Here is a 19751-nt window from a genome sequence, read left to right on the forward strand (position 1 = left end):
GGACATTGTTAATAAAGTTAGGACATGGAAATAACCGTATCTGATTTTTGGAAAGATATGAAAATCACGTATTTCTATTTTAAAGAAATGATTTAAATATATATTTATTTTCTCCTTCAAGTTTACCTAATAAGTCAATGCCCACGTCAAAAAATTATATGCACATCTTTTGGAGATACAGTATTTTAGCGGAATATCTAACCTATTTTGAAAAGCCCAAGCTTTTTTCCCACAGACATTTGAGGTAAGTGATGAAATACCCATGTCCAATTTGAAACAGTCATGAATATCCGTTGGCAGCTCCTGAGTAGATGTATTTTTCTTCCTGAAGAGGTTGCGCTGTGCACCTCGAACACATTCGACATCAGGCCTATTGAGAAATCATCTTTGTAAGCAGGGTGGATTTAACAGTAGCTTCCTCACAGGTTTATGTGTTTAATTAGCTGACAGAACAGACGGAACAGTAGGGGCTGAAGACTTGCAAGGGAAAATAATGTGAAAGTGCAGCATAGTTCTGATTGTGTCAAGCACTGTTAATAACAAAAAGTGAAGAAGAGAATTAACTGAACTTTTTCATTTTTTAAAGAATCCAAATTTCATTATCCACCTGGTTATAATCAACTGTAGATCCCACAAACCACTCACTCAGGGAAAAAAATGCCCCAGTTTCAGACAGTGTATCTGAGCTCAGGTCAGTGAAGCCAAACTGAAAAATAGGGATGAAGTTGTGTTCCTGAAGGTAGTGAATGAAAGTGAGATTGATGTAGTCTAACTCTAGCTCTCCTTTTATATTTTTGGTATCTAAATGCGAGCTCAAGAAATCATTTCCGTGTGTCACGTGCTTTGTTGTAGCCCAGATATTATGAATTTCTCTTATTTTTTAACGAAATTCTCTTGTATTTTAAAAATATACATATTCAAGATAATGCTTTTATGAGCATATATGTTTATTATAGGAAATAGCCACACAAATAAATAATATTAATAGCTTATCTATTACATTAAAGCATGGAAATAATTTTTAAATCAATACCTTTATAACTTACTACCAGAAAAAATGTTAAGTTATATCAAAAACTAAGAAAATGTTTTAACTAGTCTAAACGCTGATTTCACTGTTTCATTTTACATGGTGATCACTGATGAATTGTAAAAATGAATTTTGTCAAATTCAGAATTTATTTAAACCTCTTGGGTTATAGTACTTGATTCCATTTGAGCCATGTGGGAGTTAATTTCTTTTCAGATTTTTTTAAAAAGGAAAAAAAAAAGAAGAGAACATTCTTATTTTAAGGGGGGAAAATGACTTTGAAGAGATTATAACAAAGATTCTAGGGATTCTTTCACATCAAATAGTTTATAAACCAGGATTTTTTGAGGTGCAATTTGTGAATAATTCCAAAATACTTAAGTTTAGACATGATTGGCTTTAACTTTAGGGTGAAATGCATGGAAAACTATCAACTGTTGCAGGATTAAGAAGGAAGTGGCAGGGAATTCCCTGGCAGTCCAGTGGTGCTTTCACTGCAGGGGCACAGATTCGATCCTTGGTCAGGGAACTAAGATCCTGAAAGCTGTGCAGTGTGGCCAAAAAAAAAAAAAAAAAAAAAAGATGGTGGTAAATGGGGAAACCCTTGTCTGAATCCCAAGTAATAACTACAGATTAAATTATAAATAGTGGTTTCTTAAAATGGTCAAATCTTGCAGTCTGCCTTATACTTCTTTGCACCTGGGATGGGACTGGCAAGTCCCACTGGCCATGAAGTTTTCAGAATTGGAGCATCTGGACTTTGCCTGAGGCCCATAGACCTATCCCAAGTGAGTACCTATAGCAGTGTCCAAAACTCCTTTATCAATGGAACCTGTAAAAGGCCTTTCTAGGCCTGGAGATGCTGATCCATCAATGGAAACCCAAGGGCAGATTTGAACACTTAGCACTGGGGAGAACAGTATCAATCCTTTGGGTAAAAAGGGTTATTTGAGGGAAAACAAATTTTCTAAGATCAGTCCTTTTTAGATCAGAGCAGATCACCTGTACTTACCTGTCTAGCAGGAATCTAGGGTTTCCAGAAGCAATGAAGGAACCTGGCCTATGATCAGAGAAGCCCTATTGCATGTACCAACTGGTACTCATGCTTGCCTATTGCATAGGGTAACATGGCTAATTTCCGTTTTTAATTAATTTAAAGAGATGGCAGGCAAATTTATCAACATTTTGGACGTAATTGGAAATTGGTTAAAAGCTAAAGCCCCTCTCTCCAAGACAGTCATATAGTTTCTGAAGGTTTGGCTGTAGGGATATCCCTGAACTTCAGGATAAAAATCTTTGTCAATAGGTGGCTACCACTGTGACCTTAGCTTGAAAGTCTTACCTTGTCCCTGGCACTATGTCAGGCTTGGTTTATTGTGGACTTTTGAGATGGAGTCACCCTTGAAACATGACAAAAACTGACTTTTTCATTTGGAATAAAAGGTCTCTCCTCTGGTAATTTAGGCTCTTGGGGGAAATAATCAATAATATTAGGTCAGTAATTTTGTGATCAGTGCAATGGTTTATGAATGAAGGTCCAATAACAGTAACATTTACTGAGTGTGCTCTGACAAGTGCTTTATACACATTATCTCACTTAATCCTTATAGCTCTCTGAGGTAGGACTATTATTGTCCCTATTATACAGATGAGGCTAAATAATTTTCCTGAGGCCACAGAGCTAGAGTGATAAATCCAGGATTAGATCAGAGCAGATCTAATTCCAAGCCCTGATGATCTCCATAGCCACAATTTTCTTGTTTAGAATACCCTCCCTTGTATTTTTATAACATCTGGGAAGGGTCAAGAAAGGGAGACTAGCTTGGGGTTGGGGAGTAGGACTGGGGAGGGGTTCCAGGTTGGTAAGAAGGAGATGAGGTCTGATTTTTTAATTGTGGAGATTATTACAGCTTTTTAAATATCTCACTTTAATCCTTCACTAAATGGTAAAGACATCAACACAGACCCACACCTGAATAACTGTTCATGTATACTATCTAAGAGAGGCAGATCAGGCTAGGTGAGTTTGAAAAGACAGGTTCAAGTACAGGACAGGAACAATCAGGACAAATCTATAACTTCCACATGAATAAGACTTGCCCAAATTTTCCTATTAAAGTATTGCCCTCTATTTTTTCTTGTGTTTTGTCCTTGCATAGAAACAGTTGTTAATATTTATTTTAAAATAAACTTTTAAAATATAAATGCAATGAAAACAATTTCAAGTCACTTACCCAGAAGGTTAAAATACTATCCAGACATTTCTATCACATTGAATAACTAAATAATAATCTGATCTTTGCATCCAGTAAATTTTTATGAACTCAATTTTTATCAAAAAGCAGACTTAATTCAAAGGCAGGACAAAAGTATGGTTTGGAGTACAGAACAATGGCTATCTGAATATCCTTACTTCAGAGAGCTGCTTTACTTTAATTAAAATAATTTAACATCATTAACATTTTGTTCCTCAAAATAGTTTATGTGATAAGTATTATCTTTATTTAGAGATGAGAAAAGTAAAGCAGGTTATGTTTTATTCAGGATTTTGAAGTAAATCAATGAAAAAAGCCAGTTTTACACTAAGAAAATTAAAAGGAAAATTGAGACAATCATCCATATAATAAAATCTCAAACTGCCAGTTTTTGCATTGATTGCATTTTGTTCAAATGAAAGGCTTTTTTTTTTCTTAAAAGCAAATTCCTAAAATAGATATTTTTCTCTTTTTAAGAATGGCATTATTTAATTATGGAACAAGCAAGAAGGCTTTAGACTGACTGACTCATATAACATTTCTTCTGGTACATCTATTTAAAGAAAGTCATAAAGGGGAAAATCACAGCATGGCAGCTATGTTAATGACTGAAAAAATATAAAGAAGACATTTTTTTCTGTACACAATTAACCCTTTACAACAACTAGATTAAATGCTGTGTTTGCTAACTCTATTTTCCAAAAATTTTCTAAAATGAATTTAAATTCCCAAACTTGAAAACGACATTCCACAGCATTAACAACAAACTAATACATTATTCTAAGGTTTATTTAATAACTAACCGATTTTCAAAAAAGCTTTTTTTGGACAGAAATACAGAAATTAAATACAAAAACTAGAAGTGTGAGTGTCAGTGCTCCTGAGAAGGAGATATAAATATATGTTTTCATTTGCAAAACCACACACTGTTCTTTTCTCTATAAAGACTAGAGAATAGGAACTATAGCTGTATCCCTTTACTCTCCCATCTGCCTCTTTGAGAAAAAAAATCTAGCCTCTTTGTTTCCTAACATGCAATGCGAAAACACAGTAGTATGTGATTTTCCTGCGGAACGATTTCCTTTTCTTAAATCGCAGCAGGAACCTAGAATCCTCACTTGTTCTTAACTTCCTATTTTGGCATCTCAGTAATCCAAGAAAAAGGAATTCTGTTTTTGGGGGGGATTTTTTATTCTCTCTTTTTTTTTCCTTCTGAGGAGAGGGTGAACTGGCTTGAAACTACACGATGAACTTGAACACATCATGACAATTGCTGGGAATGAGTGAGTTGCTTTGTGATCCCCTCACCAGCTGCTGTCACTTGAAGTGTGAGTGCCAGAGAAACTATTGTACAATGAGTACAGGCATCCTCTTGAAGGAAAAAGAGAACATTGTAAACCACCACATTTATTGGACAAAATGTAAAATCAATAAAAATAAATGAGGTGGGAACCAAAGCAAATGGATACCAGCAACTTTCCTCTTTCCTTCACCAGAGGTTTTCTGTTTAAAACTATTTAGAGAAATGTAATGATGAAGTGAGTAAGCATGACTCTGCTGGTCACAAAACTAACACTATTGTTAGTTCACCATCTTGGAAAATATTTGCTAAGCTAATTGGGGCTGACTAACATAATATGGTCTGAATTTGTCCAGGATAAGCAATGATGGATGAGAAACTTAAGTTTGAGTAACAGTCACGGGTGTACAGAATCCGGTGTTACTAGGTTTAGTCAACAAAAATTATTTTTTCTATAATAATTTCCTATATCATATAAAATTGCTTTGAAACCTGTGCTCAAACATTGTCCCTGGAAATCTGTACCTGAAAGCTGTATTTTCCTGTTAAAGTCTCGACTGGATCAAAAGCAAACTTTACTTGAAAAACATAAGGTATAAAGTGGTCCATTTTTATGTGTTGTAAATGGAAGCATTCATTGCATAGCATGAAGAAATCAGACTCGCAGAACCTTAGAAATAGGTGGAGTTTTCAAACGGAAATAATACATAATGTCTACCTTTTCAGTTGTTGGCAATTATAAGTAAAAAAAGTTGGATCTCTATTGATCTTTTCAGTAGAACACAAATTAATGGTTAAACTTTTCATGTACTATCAAGAAACGGGCATTTTATAACATCTTTTTTCATTCTTACTACATACCCCAGATATGAACCAGGTATTAGCTGGAAATTTCATCTTACATGATGCAGATGGCAAATGTTTCTCCAGAACAGTACCAGTTTGATGTAAATTGCTCTCAAATGTCCAGGTGCTTAATGTTATTATTGGTAACATAATCAATGATTGGCATATAAAGATGTGCTCTGTGCCTCATTTCTTTAAAACAACTCTACTTTTTAAAAAAATAACCATTTTATATATTCAGGCATGGAGGCATAAAGAGACAAAAAGCCAGTGTTTGTATTGATCAGAACTGCTTCAACATGCTTAGATGTAAACTCAGGATATGGAATAATTTTCAGATCTGCCTGTACAATGATGGTACTAGGATTATTATTTTCAGAAAGCCAGTTGGCTTTTACTCATTGGGGTTTTTGCTATCACTCTGCCTGTTTCTAGATCGGGGTGCAGGTGGATCAGAATTTTCTAAGTTCTAAAAGAAGCACAAGCAGCTAAATTATCATCTATGGAGATACAGGCAGACACAGCCAGGCTAACAATAACAATGACAGAAGAGTACAGAATCGCACGGTCTGGGCTGAGCATTAAATCTTTACCTGGATCAAGGTAGCCATGGGTGGGCACCGACTCAACACAAACCTGGAAGTTGTCTCCTCTGTAGGATGTGGCACAGACCCGGGGATCTGCTATGAAGTAGCAATGGATCACAACTAATAAGAGGAGCCCAGGATGGGGAATCCAGCAAATGACGAGCATGGAGTCCAAAGGCAGACAGAAGTCTGCTAGGGATTCTGTATCTTGGCATTTATCCTGGAAGGGTATATACAATCAATTTGCATGAGGTAAATTCTGACAATCGTTCAAAGATTGACTCTAGCCTCAAGAAGCATTAATAAGAGCAAAGAAGGGTCTGGTTCTGGGAAAAACAAAAACCTGCTATGGGCAATGATGGGAATAGTTGCCCAAGACAGAAGAAGCAAGGTAGAAGCCACTTGGCCAAACTGAGGTAGAAGATCAGAGCTGGTAAAGCAAGTGTGACCTCCCAGAGGAGTAGGCTAAAACTTTTTTTAAATTAATTTTTATTGGAGTATAGTTGATTTACAATGTTGTATTAGTTTCTGCCATACCGCAAAGTAAACCAGTTATACATATGTATGTATATATATATCCACTCTTTTTTAGATTCTTTTCCCATATAGGCCATTACAGAGTATTGAGCAGAGTTCCCTGTGCTATACAGTAGGTTCTCATTAGTTATCTATTTTATATATAGTAGCGTGTATATGTCAATCTCCATCTCCCAATTTATCCCCCCCTTTTATTTATTTATTTATTTATTTATTTATTTATTTATTTATTTATTTATTGCGGTACGTGGGCCTCTCACTGTTGTGGCCTCTACTGTTGCGGAGCACAGGCTCCGGACGCACAGGCTCAGCGGCCATGGCTCACGGGCCCAGCCGCTCTGCGGCACGTGGGATCTTCCTGGACAGGGGCATGAACCTGTGTGCCCTGCATCGGCAGGCGGACTCTCAACCACTGCACCACCAGGGAAGCCCCCCACCCCTTTTAAAATCCAGTCCTTTTTCTGCCTCCTGGTCTAGTTTGGTGCTCTCAACTAGACCAGGAAGTAACAGGCACATCAAATGACTATCTCTGGAGAGAGGAAGGATTCGGAGTCTGGAGGTCTGAGAAATATGCTTGGAAGCATACTGATGGTGAAAATGGAAAGATTTTCACCAGCTGACTCTGCAAGCCACTGTCTTATGTCCAATTGATATCTTTTATTGGATTCCCTCATAGACTATACAAGTTTCGCTTCAGAGGAGATATTAATAGCAAGACAAGGCCTCCAGTAAAGTTCCCCAGCACCTACTTTATGCAAAACCAAATTTCACTAGTCACAAGAAAGGGATAATTAAGAGGAAAAGCAAATGAAAGGATCGCAGCCCTCCAGAAATGTAAAATCTAATGCCTATGAAGAAAGCAATATTGTATGTTCCTCAGTGTGGTAGGAGCTGAGAACTAATCAGATGTTAGAGCTGAAAATCTCTTACTGTACTAGAGATAATAGCTTTGGGACCAAAGTATCAGAAATATAGTCCAGCCTATGGCTCAAACCACCAACTCAATACTAGCATACAATACAACAAGCCATACTTCAATATGGTCATACCTTAGCAGCTGCTAAACTACCATAAAAACAATCAACAAACAAATAAGAAGAAAAAAATAAAAGAAACAAAAGTGGGGAGGCAGAAAAAGCTAAGACCAGACCTGTCCAGAAGCATAGGAAATTCTCTCTACAGACAGTAGAAGGAACCAGGGAAGATGAGATAAGGTGAAGTGAGTAACTGCCCTCAGAGTAACTGCCCTCAGGTTAATTCCAGCATCCTAAGGAAGATATGTCTCCAAATTCCCAGTCTTCTTAAATTTTGTCTTAATCACCAAGTTAGTATACCTGTTATTTCAGTATTTTAGGAAAGCAGTTTTCCAGATCTATCTCATTTTGATGAACATTTTCTCAAATGACCCAGCTTTCTTTTTTTAAACTGAATGTGTCACACAAAGCTATAGATTGCAGTCATCAGAAATGGAATTTTTTTCCTGAGCTATTAAAAAGATTCTACACTAAATTTTTATCCAAATTCAAAGAGAAATAAAGTGACCTAAGAGGCTGGCATGGCTTTTTGCAGTCAAAATTGGAGAAGCTCACTAAAACTCTTATTGTTAAGAGGCAAAGCTTAGAAGGACTAATTGCAAAGTTCTAAACCATGACTTGAATAAAATACTGGGCACAAACTTGGTGGTAAAATAATAATCTCTAAGAATAATTTCAGAGCAGCACAAATTTAAAAAATAATAATAATTTCTCCTAATAGAGAAAATCAGTGATTGGCTACATGTTTTCATTCAATCTTAAAAATCCTTAATAACATAATATGATATATTTTTAAAAAAATGAATTGGCTGTACAAAAGGCAACATATTCATTGGAAAGCGATGAAGTTCGCACCACGTGTTTAATACAGGGTCTCATGGTCATGATCCTTGTGATTCCCCTTTGGGCATCTTCTAGAGGTGGAGGTGGTAGATGTTTCTGGAACTTGAGAAGTTCAATCAAGGTTAACTTTCTGAGAAAACCCCATTGCTGAAATAAGATTGAGAAACCTGGATTCACTTTCAACATATCTACAGGAATAATTAGTTCATAATGGCAAGACACACCAAGTTATGCACAGCCAAAAATTCTAGAATCCACCTACATTACAAGGCATGACTAGAAATTCACACATACCAAGTGAATCATGGAGCTCCTTCACTGTGGTAACCAGCACTCACGAAACAGTAATAGAACTTTCAGATGGGAAAATATATATCATAAACATATGGTCTTTATTGACAGTAGAGAAATTAACTATAAAAGAAAATCAGAAACTCAAAATTTGGCACACACATAAGTCTACATAATTGAAAATGTTATTCAATTTTTAAAGAAAATATATAAAATAACTGTTACTATAATTATCCGGTAATTTTTTTCAAACCTTTTGAAAACATTTAAGCACTGGTGCATAAGCTTTACTTTAAAAACAATTTTAAATTTGGGAACATATGTATATTGATACATTAACTTAACGTTCATGTAACAATAGTCTAAATTTTTGTCTCTCGGGACCCAATAGTTTTCTTTAATTTAAACCTTGCTAAATTAACAGTTGAATTCATGTGTGTGGTGATTCAACGTTTTCTGAAGAGTATATTAAATATTAGTCTATATGTTAAGATTTGTTAAATTTTACCTGTTTTGCATATAAACAAAGAAGCCTTGTTGCTCAGTAAGCCTGTGTCCAAAGGGACTATGACTATGAAGTACAAGTTTTCAAGTTAGGTTTCATACAGAGCTGCAAGAAACTGTGATCTTGTAAGGGAGTGACAGGCAGATATTTGAGATGTGACTACAGGGCAGTGTGATTATTTTAATTAGCATAACGAAACATTTATCAAAATCAAAAGTTTCAAAGTGATCATCTTGCTAGGTATTAAATACTCATTTCAGTGATGGTCCCATTGCTCAATCCAGTATTGAATGTCCTCTTTTGATAACTGCCTTCAGAGGCTACTGCCTACTCTTTGGAACATTTGTTTTTATAAAGGGAAATAATCTTTGTCCAATAAAGGAAAATTGACTTTGGGAAACTATCTGGAGTGAAGTGTAGTGAACATAGATATCTCTGCTTTGGATTTAAAATTGAAGTATGACTATCAGGTAAGAATATTTTTCTAGCAGCTAATAGTCTCACTTTGAAGGCAATTCCAAAAGAAGAGTTTGGTAAAAGTTTAGGGAGAGGTTAGACCACTGGCTGCAGTGAAGCTTGTGTGTAGACCCTCAGTGCAGCTGCTGTAAAGAAGACTCTCCAAAGGTCTCCTTGCTTCATGGTGGTCAAACTCTGTAAGAAGAGACCAAAGGGGAGTGTTGCTGACTGACTTTTCTATGAAATCTCTCTCGATGGGACCGGGAACTTTAACATTTCGACTGAAACTAAGGAGATTTGACTTTATTTCTCAAATTTTCCCTTTAGGAGGGAGTTTGGCCTCTCTGAATTGTCTTAACAGATGCTTCCAATTTCCCTATGCCGAATGAGAAATTAACGCGTGTACTTAGTGAATATGTGCTGAGCATGAACTGAAAGGCCTTGTCGGGTCAAAAGAATACCTTTAGCTCCTGTATACATATCTTTAGCTTCTATATAGTATCTTCGATATTCTGATAAACAGAAGAGAGTGTTACTGATAGCTCATTTTCACCCCAGTGAATTTTAGGGAAACCATAGCCAAGTCCATCCAAATATCTTCAAGTGAAAGCCCGAGGAACAAAGTCAAGAAATCTTACAATTTTACAAAGTTCTATGTGAAAAATATTGTAAAAACTCCTGCCCTGGGAAATTAAATTTTCTTAAATCTTTCAAAAATAGAATTTAGAGAAAACACAAGATTCTCAAAGAGAAGACTCCTCATGTATAGAAAGGCACTGTATTAGGTACTTACCGACTTCAGAAATGACAGTTGAAACATTGGATCAAAATTCGTTGGACTGAATCTATCACAAATGAACAATATCATGAGTTAGACTTGTCTGAAGAGATGGCTAAAATGTTACTACCAACTCAACTCAAAAAATTCAATATCTATTCCATTGAATGAATATTTCTCTTAGTAACAATATTACTTCAACCAAAATGAAAATTAGCTCTGCCCCTTCCCTCAATGATAAAGTATTACATCTATCACTAGGAAAAATAAACCATATTTAATCCAACAGGAACAATTTTGTGAAATAAATGCTAATAGTATTTACGGTATTTTCAGCATGGTAATTCAATTTGAAAATTTTATTCAATTTTTATTTTTTACGTCAGATGCATGGGACTATTTGAATGGGAATGTTTTTCTAAGGTATAAGGGAATAATCCTTTGTGTATACATCAATATAATTCTGAAGATTGGTTTTAGGAGAGTCTTTAGAAGATATATGAGAAAAATATATTTTTCTTTAACACTGATAAGTCATTTAAGAAACAAAGCATATGTGATCATGTATAAAAAGTAAAATTCAATGATACAAGCTGTTTTCTGTGTTCTAAACAGTTTGAAAAAATTAGACAAAATATATGCCTCGTGTCTTTTTTACTATAGTTCTAATACAAATTGATTGAAATCATTTTGTAACATTGTTAAAACTGCTAAATAAGTAACAATTTGGGCACAGTGTCTAGGAAGATGTAAGCCAAGGAAATTCTAGGCAGAGATCACAGGACTCACAAGAGCTCATGTATGTAATTTGATTACAAAAGGCCCACATAATAAGATGATAAAAACAGAATTAAATTTCGTTTTTAAGGAAAGTGATAGGAATTGGAATTATTATATTTTACTGTTGAAACCAAAATAATTTCTTACTTGTTTGCAATCTTCAAATGTGATGGAAGAGAAAGAATTCAAGAAAGGCACCTCTAATACATAGAAATATGAATAGTTGGCAAGTCTCAAATATTTATTAGTTTTTCTCACGTATGAGAGGGTACTGAGCAAAATTTTGATAATTTTATTATTACAGAGATTTATTATTAAGTAGAATTGTTTCAATATAATTTTCTCAGGCAACTTAAAGAAGAGGTAAATTACAGAGTTTTTGAAAATGGAAATCAGAAGGTGTACCCTAAGGCCAATTTTAAAAATACTATTATTGCAACTTAAATGGTCAGTTATTTTACATTCTAGCTACTTGCCTAAAATAAGAGGCAATCTAAAATTGTCAATTGGTGACTGTATTAAAAATTTATCAAACATTTAGAGAATAAATCTTAGGTTTCTTTTAGGAAACACAAATCAGCAAAGGAACCGAACTAATCAGTATAAAGTTAACAGGCAACACTCACTTGAAAAAAATCAAATCTAAGGAAAATAAAATTAGCAACAGATTTTGTCATTTAATTATCTATATTAGATAGCATATAAAACTTTGAAGCTTTTAAACTGGCTTGCAGCATTTATAAAAATATATGCACATCTTCATGCTCAAAAAGAGGCTATTATCCAATGCACAGCTTGGCAACTTTTTGTTGTTGTTGTTAACTGTTCTGTTCAAAATGCTTTAAGTTAATAATTAGATATATTAACTTAAAAGTATTAGGCATACTTAGTACTTTAAAATTTTTGTTTAGAGTATAGCATTAAGAAGGTGTGGAAATAAAAATAGACAAATAAAATTTATAAATTATAATACATGATGCCAAACAATTAAGAATATTAAAAGAATGTAATGCCTAACTTCAAAGTTTAAGTTCAAACCCAGGGTAGTCCACAAATGGAAAATATTGATTAGCAATAAAGTTTTGAGTAAATTTTATTATTCAATAATAAAATCTAATTTATAAATGCAATTAAAACTTTTGAAAACTGTGCAAAAATAAGTTATAAAGAAAAAGTTTTGCCTAAAAATAATTTTGTAATGTTCTCATTTTCTATATTTATTGTATCCAACTTAAAAATTTTATTCCTGTGTATATTTTGGAGAGCCATGATTCAGAGAGGGATTTTAACAACAACATGAAAGCCTCTGCATTAATTCCTATGCTTTATATTTTTAAAGGAGATATTATTATTAATGCTTTATTTTCAAGTGGTTACTGCTGGTTTTATCCATTAAAGAGCAAAGAATTCTCCGAGATAAGTTTGTAAATATTTAAACTTCTGTTTCTATTTTGTTCAAGCCTTGATTTCTATAGTCTTCTTAAGACAATGATAGTTGCTGGAGACTTTTTTTCGAATGTTATTTTCATGGCATATAATGTTTCTACAGATAATTATTTCTCTTGGAGTGAAATGACTCATCTTTGATATCAAACTAATAATTTTCCTAACTGTGATTGTTTTCAATAGCAACACTAGCTGCCTGTAAAAAAAAATACTATATAGCTACAATTTCTAGCACAAAAAAGTTGCCTTTACACCTGTACATTTTCTCTCCTCCCTTCCTTCCTTTCTTTCTTCCTTTCATCCCTTCTCCTCCCCTCCTCTCCTCTCCCCTCCCTTCCCTTCCCTTTTCCTCTTCTTTTTTCCTCCCTTTCTTCCTTCCTTCCTTCCTTTCTTTCTCTCTTTCCTTCCTTCCTTCCTTCCTTTTTTTGTAAAGTTATTGAATCAAGTAACTGTCTATAGGGAGGAGCAAATGTTGTTACCTATAGTCAACTGGCAAGAAAAATGAAAATCTTTATCACGTGAGAAGTATTTAAAGCAAACCGATGTATAAGTAAGGCCTGAGAACAGAGAGAAGTTGTTGCAGTCTAGCATATAAGCTTAATTCTTGTTTAGGAGTTTTTGGTGGAATGTCTTTACTTTCTGAAATGCATTCTGCTGATTAAAAAAAAAAAAAGCTGACAGTTAATTAGCAGAGTCTTATTACAGAAATCTCCTCTAAAGTAGACATATTCAAGTTATACTGAGGTGATTGTCATAAAGGGGTTGTTTGCTGTGGTGCTCACAGATGGCAGAAAAGACAGCCCAGGAACGCAAACAGCCTGATAATCAAGATAGCCTTAAAATATGGGTGAGTTTTCAACTCTGATTCTGGCAGAAGCCTCTTGTCAAATATCTTGAGTTGCTACGTCCAAGTGGTTTACTTTAAAGCAGGCTTGTCATCAAAGGGGTCCCAGAGTCAAGAATAATTATGATAATTACCTAGAATTGCACCCCCCCAAATAATCATAATAATAATCCTGAATCTTAACCAAGTATAATATTGTTTGTGCAATACACTGCTACATTCAAAAAGATGAAGTGCTAGACAACTACAATCTATTCTTGACTGACAAAGCTGCTATAATTGTATGACTTTCTGGGATAATGGTTTAAACAAAAGTAAATAGTTAAAAAAGCGCCCCCCCCCAAAAAAAAAGGATTGGAAAGATTAGCTGTGTTTAGTGCCCACTGATGAAAGCAGTGTTCTCTGATCCATGCTGCTATTGTTGGTTTTAGTTTAGCTCCCTCTCAATCAATATCTAACAGGGCATGATTTAATAAGGTTTTATAATCTCCAAAAATGGGGGTGGGGGAGGGTGGCTGTGGTATTGTCATTCATCAAAGGGGGCCTTTCAGGTTTCTTTGCTTTCACCTGCTGGGACCCATTTGGTCTCTTTCAAAGAGAATGCAATGACAAAATGAATGAGAAATGCTAGAATAAGAGTCCCTTATTCTACCCAATGGTATAATCAATGGGTACTTGTAATCCCTATTGTACCTCACAGAGGAAGTTGTAAGACAATTAAAACTCGCTTCTCAGGCAAATGATTTCGGTAGTTAACCTGAAACAGCCAACAATATTGAAGAGAATGAATGCATTTGAAGCAATGATGTAATAGGATACTGCCTGGCCAGAAAAGCATGCCTGTGTCTTGACGTGTGTTTATGTGTGCGTGTGTGTTTATCTCAATTGTCTATATCCACAGTTTTCATGGTTCATAATCCCCTAAATATTACCTGCATAAGTGACTAAGATTTTAAACAATTTTACAATAAGTCTTTGAATTTTTATTTTAAACGAACATGAAAATATTCGTGTTTTTGCAGCATTATACACTCTAAACTGTAGTTTCATAAACAGAAAACATTTACATAGTAAACATCAGTTTGATATGACAACCAATTTAGTTTTAATTTCATTTGCGTTGGCTAAATTCAATTTCTCTTTAGCTCCTTAGTTGCTTGAATGTCAAAGGGAGGCTTGTAGTCTTTGAAAGACTCATGTGCTCATTTCAGGATATTATTTATCCACCTTCAGTCGTGTGGACTTCATATGCTATTTCAAGTATTGTCTATCAAGGAATCTTATGGTTTACCCTTGCCAAGAAAGAATAAAAATGTGACCAGTGATAAAATTGCACAGCGCACACAAATTCTAAAGATTTGTGAAGAAAAATTATACTCTTGTTGAGAAGTCCTGTGCCTATTAATAAACATTAAGTAACAAAGGGAGCAAAGAGATTGCTATATCAGATACACAATGATGCATTTTAAGTAATTTTAATATTAAAGGACTCTTCCTTTAAAATACTTTAAATAGTCTTTTAATTTCTCTTCCATCTCCTTTATGTTGAAAATGCCTACATTCCTTTGCCAAAGTTCTCTGAGAAACCTCAATGTTATTATTTACAGTAACTCCCAACTTTATTCTTGAGGCAAAATCTTACATGTAATAAACACACTTTTATCTCTGGAGGTACACATTTTCTTTTCCACCTGGAGCATTTTTAATAAGGACTTATAGATTTGGGAGATCTGTACCCGAAAGATATACTGACCCAGATACACAGATATCCACAGTTGTGTGCTCTATGCAAATGCATATGTATTTTCATTAAGTTATGCAGATATGTACCTACCTTATATGTAAATAAAATAGCTCTTCATTGATGCTTATACACATAATTCTTTCAATTATCTTTAAATATTGAAAAGCACCTCTCGGGGAACTAGAAATGTTATATGACTTCCAAGGCAGAAATACTTGGTATGAGAATTCTACATACTTTTAGATTATTTTTTAAACCCGTTATTTTGCTATGTTTAGATCATACAAGAATAAAGAAATCCACTAGAAAAATGACCTGAATAACACGATGTATTCTCTCATAATGCTGAGTTTAGGGAAGAGAGTCAGGAAGACACCTGACTCCTCTGGCTACTTCCAAACGAGCCTCGCTAATTGGGGTAACCCAAGCCAATGGCCAATTGAAAAACTCGAGGTCAGGTGTTTTATTACTGGGATAGTATTCAAAAAAATGACTGTCAGGGGTGAACGAAGAATTATGTCAAGAGCATTCAGCATTACTGCCACTAAAGAGAGAGGAGGGTAAAAACATTGCGAAGAAAAACATGTCATTTTCTAAATGAGCTAGGGGAGGAGGCTAGGGCAATAATGTGGCCTTCAGCTGTTGGCTTATTATTAGGTTGCCATCCCCATGATCCACATCTGCGTCAGGCAGAAATAGTTTTAATACAGTGGCACTCTACTACTTTGCTTTCTTGTGGAGTAAAAAATAGCTGTGGAGAACATGCAGATGAGGTTTGTTCTTTGTGGTTGTTTGTTTCCCCATCTCCTGTGCTATTTTCCTGGTTCTATAGCCAATCTTAGCATTGTTGTCTGATTTGCCATGGAACAGTGAACATCGCTTTTCCTAGCCAAATCATCCAGTGTTAAATGGTATGTGATACAGATCAATAGGGCATCTACAGCTGTACAAAAAGGGCAATGTTGTTTCTATTAACAGTTTTGAAAGAGTGTGGCCTAGTGGTTAAAGGATTAAACTGGGTATTGAGGTTTTTGATGTCTTGAATTCTAATTCTACCTAAGCTATTGGATTCCTGATGAAGTTGTCGGCAAGCATTTTCATTTCTCACTCTCGCTTTCTGGAAGATGACGAAGGTGACCCACAGGGTTAGATACTTGGCCTGTCATGTGATCATTCAGTAAACAATGAGAATCTGCAGGACTGGTGAGGAGGATTGGGAAAACATCCTGGTGACTTCAATATGGATGTTCCTTCAAACCTTTGCTCAGATTAAGTGCTCCTGTTGTTTTTCACATGATGCTTCTATGCTCCGGGCTCTCCTTCCATCTTGCCTGGGCCCGTTTAGCAGCAACTTCACATTTATATATTTGGAGTTTCAGTCAAACTGGGGCGAGGACTTGTTTTGGTTCTGGTTACCTGCATTCTCCTTCGGGAACAGGATTCTACAGTCTTATTTCATGTGAGCCTCTCGTCAGTGGCATTTTAATCAACTTTAATGTAGAAAATAGCTTCGGAAAAGCGGTTGGCTTTTTGTTGTCATTGCCAATACCAGGTGCAAAGGGTTGCTCGTAAAGATTAGCAACATGCTTCCCTTTCTATTTCAGCTTGGGGAGAGGCCTGTGTGAATGTATGTGTGCCCACGTGTCCATGTGTGAGAGAGAAAGAGAGATACAGAGGCAGAGAGAAAAGTTTTAGAAAATTGTATATCGTTGTTAACAAGCTAACTTTTGAAAGGATGATAGGCCCTTGTATTACATTTTCTGCTCAGATTTCTAGATTCCAGTTGGTCTGAACCCTTTCTTCCTTCCTCCTTCTCTCTCTCTCTTTCTCCCCCCCTTCCCAGTTCATTTCAGAAAAATGTTACATGTTTTGTAAACAATTCACTCAAGCAGCAAATCAGAGAAGGAGCAAAGTGACATATTATTCTTGGTGTAATCAAATAACATGGGTCCAACCTTAATTTTATTCAAATGTTGGTGGTTTTGTTTAGTTTTATTTCACTTGGTTTTGTTCTATTTGTTGGGTATTATGCTCAGTAGAAGTGGAACTGTAGTCCTGGGTAGTTGAAGACTGGTGAAAAACCAAAAGTTCTGAGGCTGAAGAGACTGTGCAGCGAAATGGAGACTGTGGCTTCCACAGTGGGCTTGGGGGACAGCTCAGCCTCAGTCACAGATTCAGCGTTTACAGCAGTGCATTGTGAGAAGGCACATGGAGAAAACACTTGGGAAACTAGAATTAATATATTGATAAAGTAGTTGCTCTGATTTTTAGGTTAGTTGACTTAACCACTGAAGTTTCTGTGAAGGAAGTAAATGAAACAGCCAACAAACAAATAGCATTCTTTCCCCGAGTCAATGGTGAATTTTTAATCATTTCTTCTACATTTTGCATACTAAAGAGATATGAGTTTTAGGCACCTCAAGATGCTGCAGTGCTTTTTATGGCCTGTATGCTTTCTATGGTCTTCTTTAATTTTCATTTTTCTAATTTATTCCAATTTAAGATTTTTATTTAAAAAATATAATTCAAATTTGTGATACTCCAAACCACAAAAATGTTAATTTTTTGTGTGTGTTTTTTCCCCAAAGGAGTATATTTATTTTATTAACAGTTTCCAAGTTATTAATGAGTCTCTGTTTGGTTTTTCTTAAAGATATACAATGGCTTTGTAGAATTCTGACCACAAGCATGAAATAAAAAATCACTAGATGAGAGAAGTTTAGGAGCTTATTTCTATGTAATGACTTCTCTGCTATTAATATGTTCTCTTTATTGTCACAGAATGAAGGTGACATTTAATTATTTGAACATTCAATTATTAAGTTATTGCTATTTAGTTAATTGGTTGGCCGAATAAGCCAACCAATATTAAAGGGAAAAAAGCCTCTCTGAAAAACAAAACAAAAACCAAGAAAAGTCTCTTTTTAAGTAAGATTTTGATCAGTAGATTTTCTTTATATTTTATAACATTAACACTACAGAAAACCAATTGACAAATGAGAATGTAATGCATTACTGATCATTTAAAGTACTGCTCGGTATGACTCCAAATACAATATGAATGTGGTCTTTTCTGCTTGACCTAGTGTACCTACAAAAAGCATTTACAAAGTTCTGTTTTTCCCCGGTAGTTTTTGCATAAAATGATGTTGCAAGCTTTATCAAACTCCTTGAATATATGAATACAAAAGAACAAAATATTAGTCTGTGTTGCTTCCACCCTCTACCCCTCTACCATGAAAACCTGGGAGTGTCTGCGTTTTCCATTTTATGGAAATAGTTTATTCATTTATTCACCTGGGAGTCCAAATTTTTTTTTAAAATTTAAAAAACATTTTCACTGAAATAATTAACTGCAGTCATTATGGGCGCAATGTCCCTCTCGGAACCGGGGGAAAGCTATTATTTTTCAGCAAGTGATCTAACAGGACTGTTTCTATAGCATACATACTCCCAGGTGGCTTTTTAAGCATGAAGTGAGTTTCTGCTCCACTGGTGTTAAATAGTCAGATACCACAAAAAACTTAGCTGCCACTCACAATCAGTTGAAATCATACTTCTAGAGATTGTTTTAGATCTGTATATAAAATCACTCACTTTAGAAGTATTAAACCATTAGTCTATATTATATCCCTTATGACCAACTGTGAATTACATAGAATGTCTAAGGAAAGCAAACCAGTTATGTGCACATAAGGCTCCTATTTCAAGATATCTTTATCTATCCATCTATTTTATAGCAACTCATGTAACAGTAATGGAGTTTTGGAGATTCTACCAAAAGTGTAGATTTTAAATGGTACCAAAGATTAGAGCCAATTAAAACAGGACTCGCAGGACTCAATTCACGGATCTATTTAATATGACAAATTAACTTAAGTTCCCATACACTAAAAATACACAGGGTAAAAAGACATAACATTGCCTATGAAGCAAGTTTTGCCAAGTTGTCCATTTGGTCTCCAATATTTTTATTTTAAAGAGGTGTGATTACATTTTATTGAATCCTTATTTTTCTAAATGTTTTAATTGAATGTCACCATAAAATCTCTGGTTTTCACAAATTCATTGAAATTAGGGCTGAGAAGATATCCAAAAAATGATAATCTCCCTCTGAGACACTACACAAAGGGGAAAAAAGAAGCCTTTTCAACGGTGGCTCAAAACCATTAATAAAAAAAATTGCTTCTAGAAATCTTTCAGATTTTGAACTGGTATGGTATTATATCAAAACTACAAAACCCATTATATGTATAAACATAGCTATATAAATAGCACATGAAATAAATTATGCAGTTCAGTTTGCCAGTGTAATATAATTTTTGATCATGTGTAAATTTGCTATAAGAGGTGTTAAAAGGAATCTTTTAAGATATACCCCAAACTACAACAGATTTGTCATTCATGCACTGCTGAGCATAGAGGCCTAATTTTACCTTTTTGCTATTATTTTAAATTAAGGCACTTATCCAAAA

Source organism: Phocoena sinus, chromosome 3, assembly GCF_008692025.1.
Source record: "Phocoena sinus isolate mPhoSin1 chromosome 3, mPhoSin1.pri, whole genome shotgun sequence".
Classification (NCBI taxonomy): domain Eukaryota; kingdom Metazoa; phylum Chordata; class Mammalia; order Artiodactyla; family Phocoenidae; genus Phocoena; species Phocoena sinus.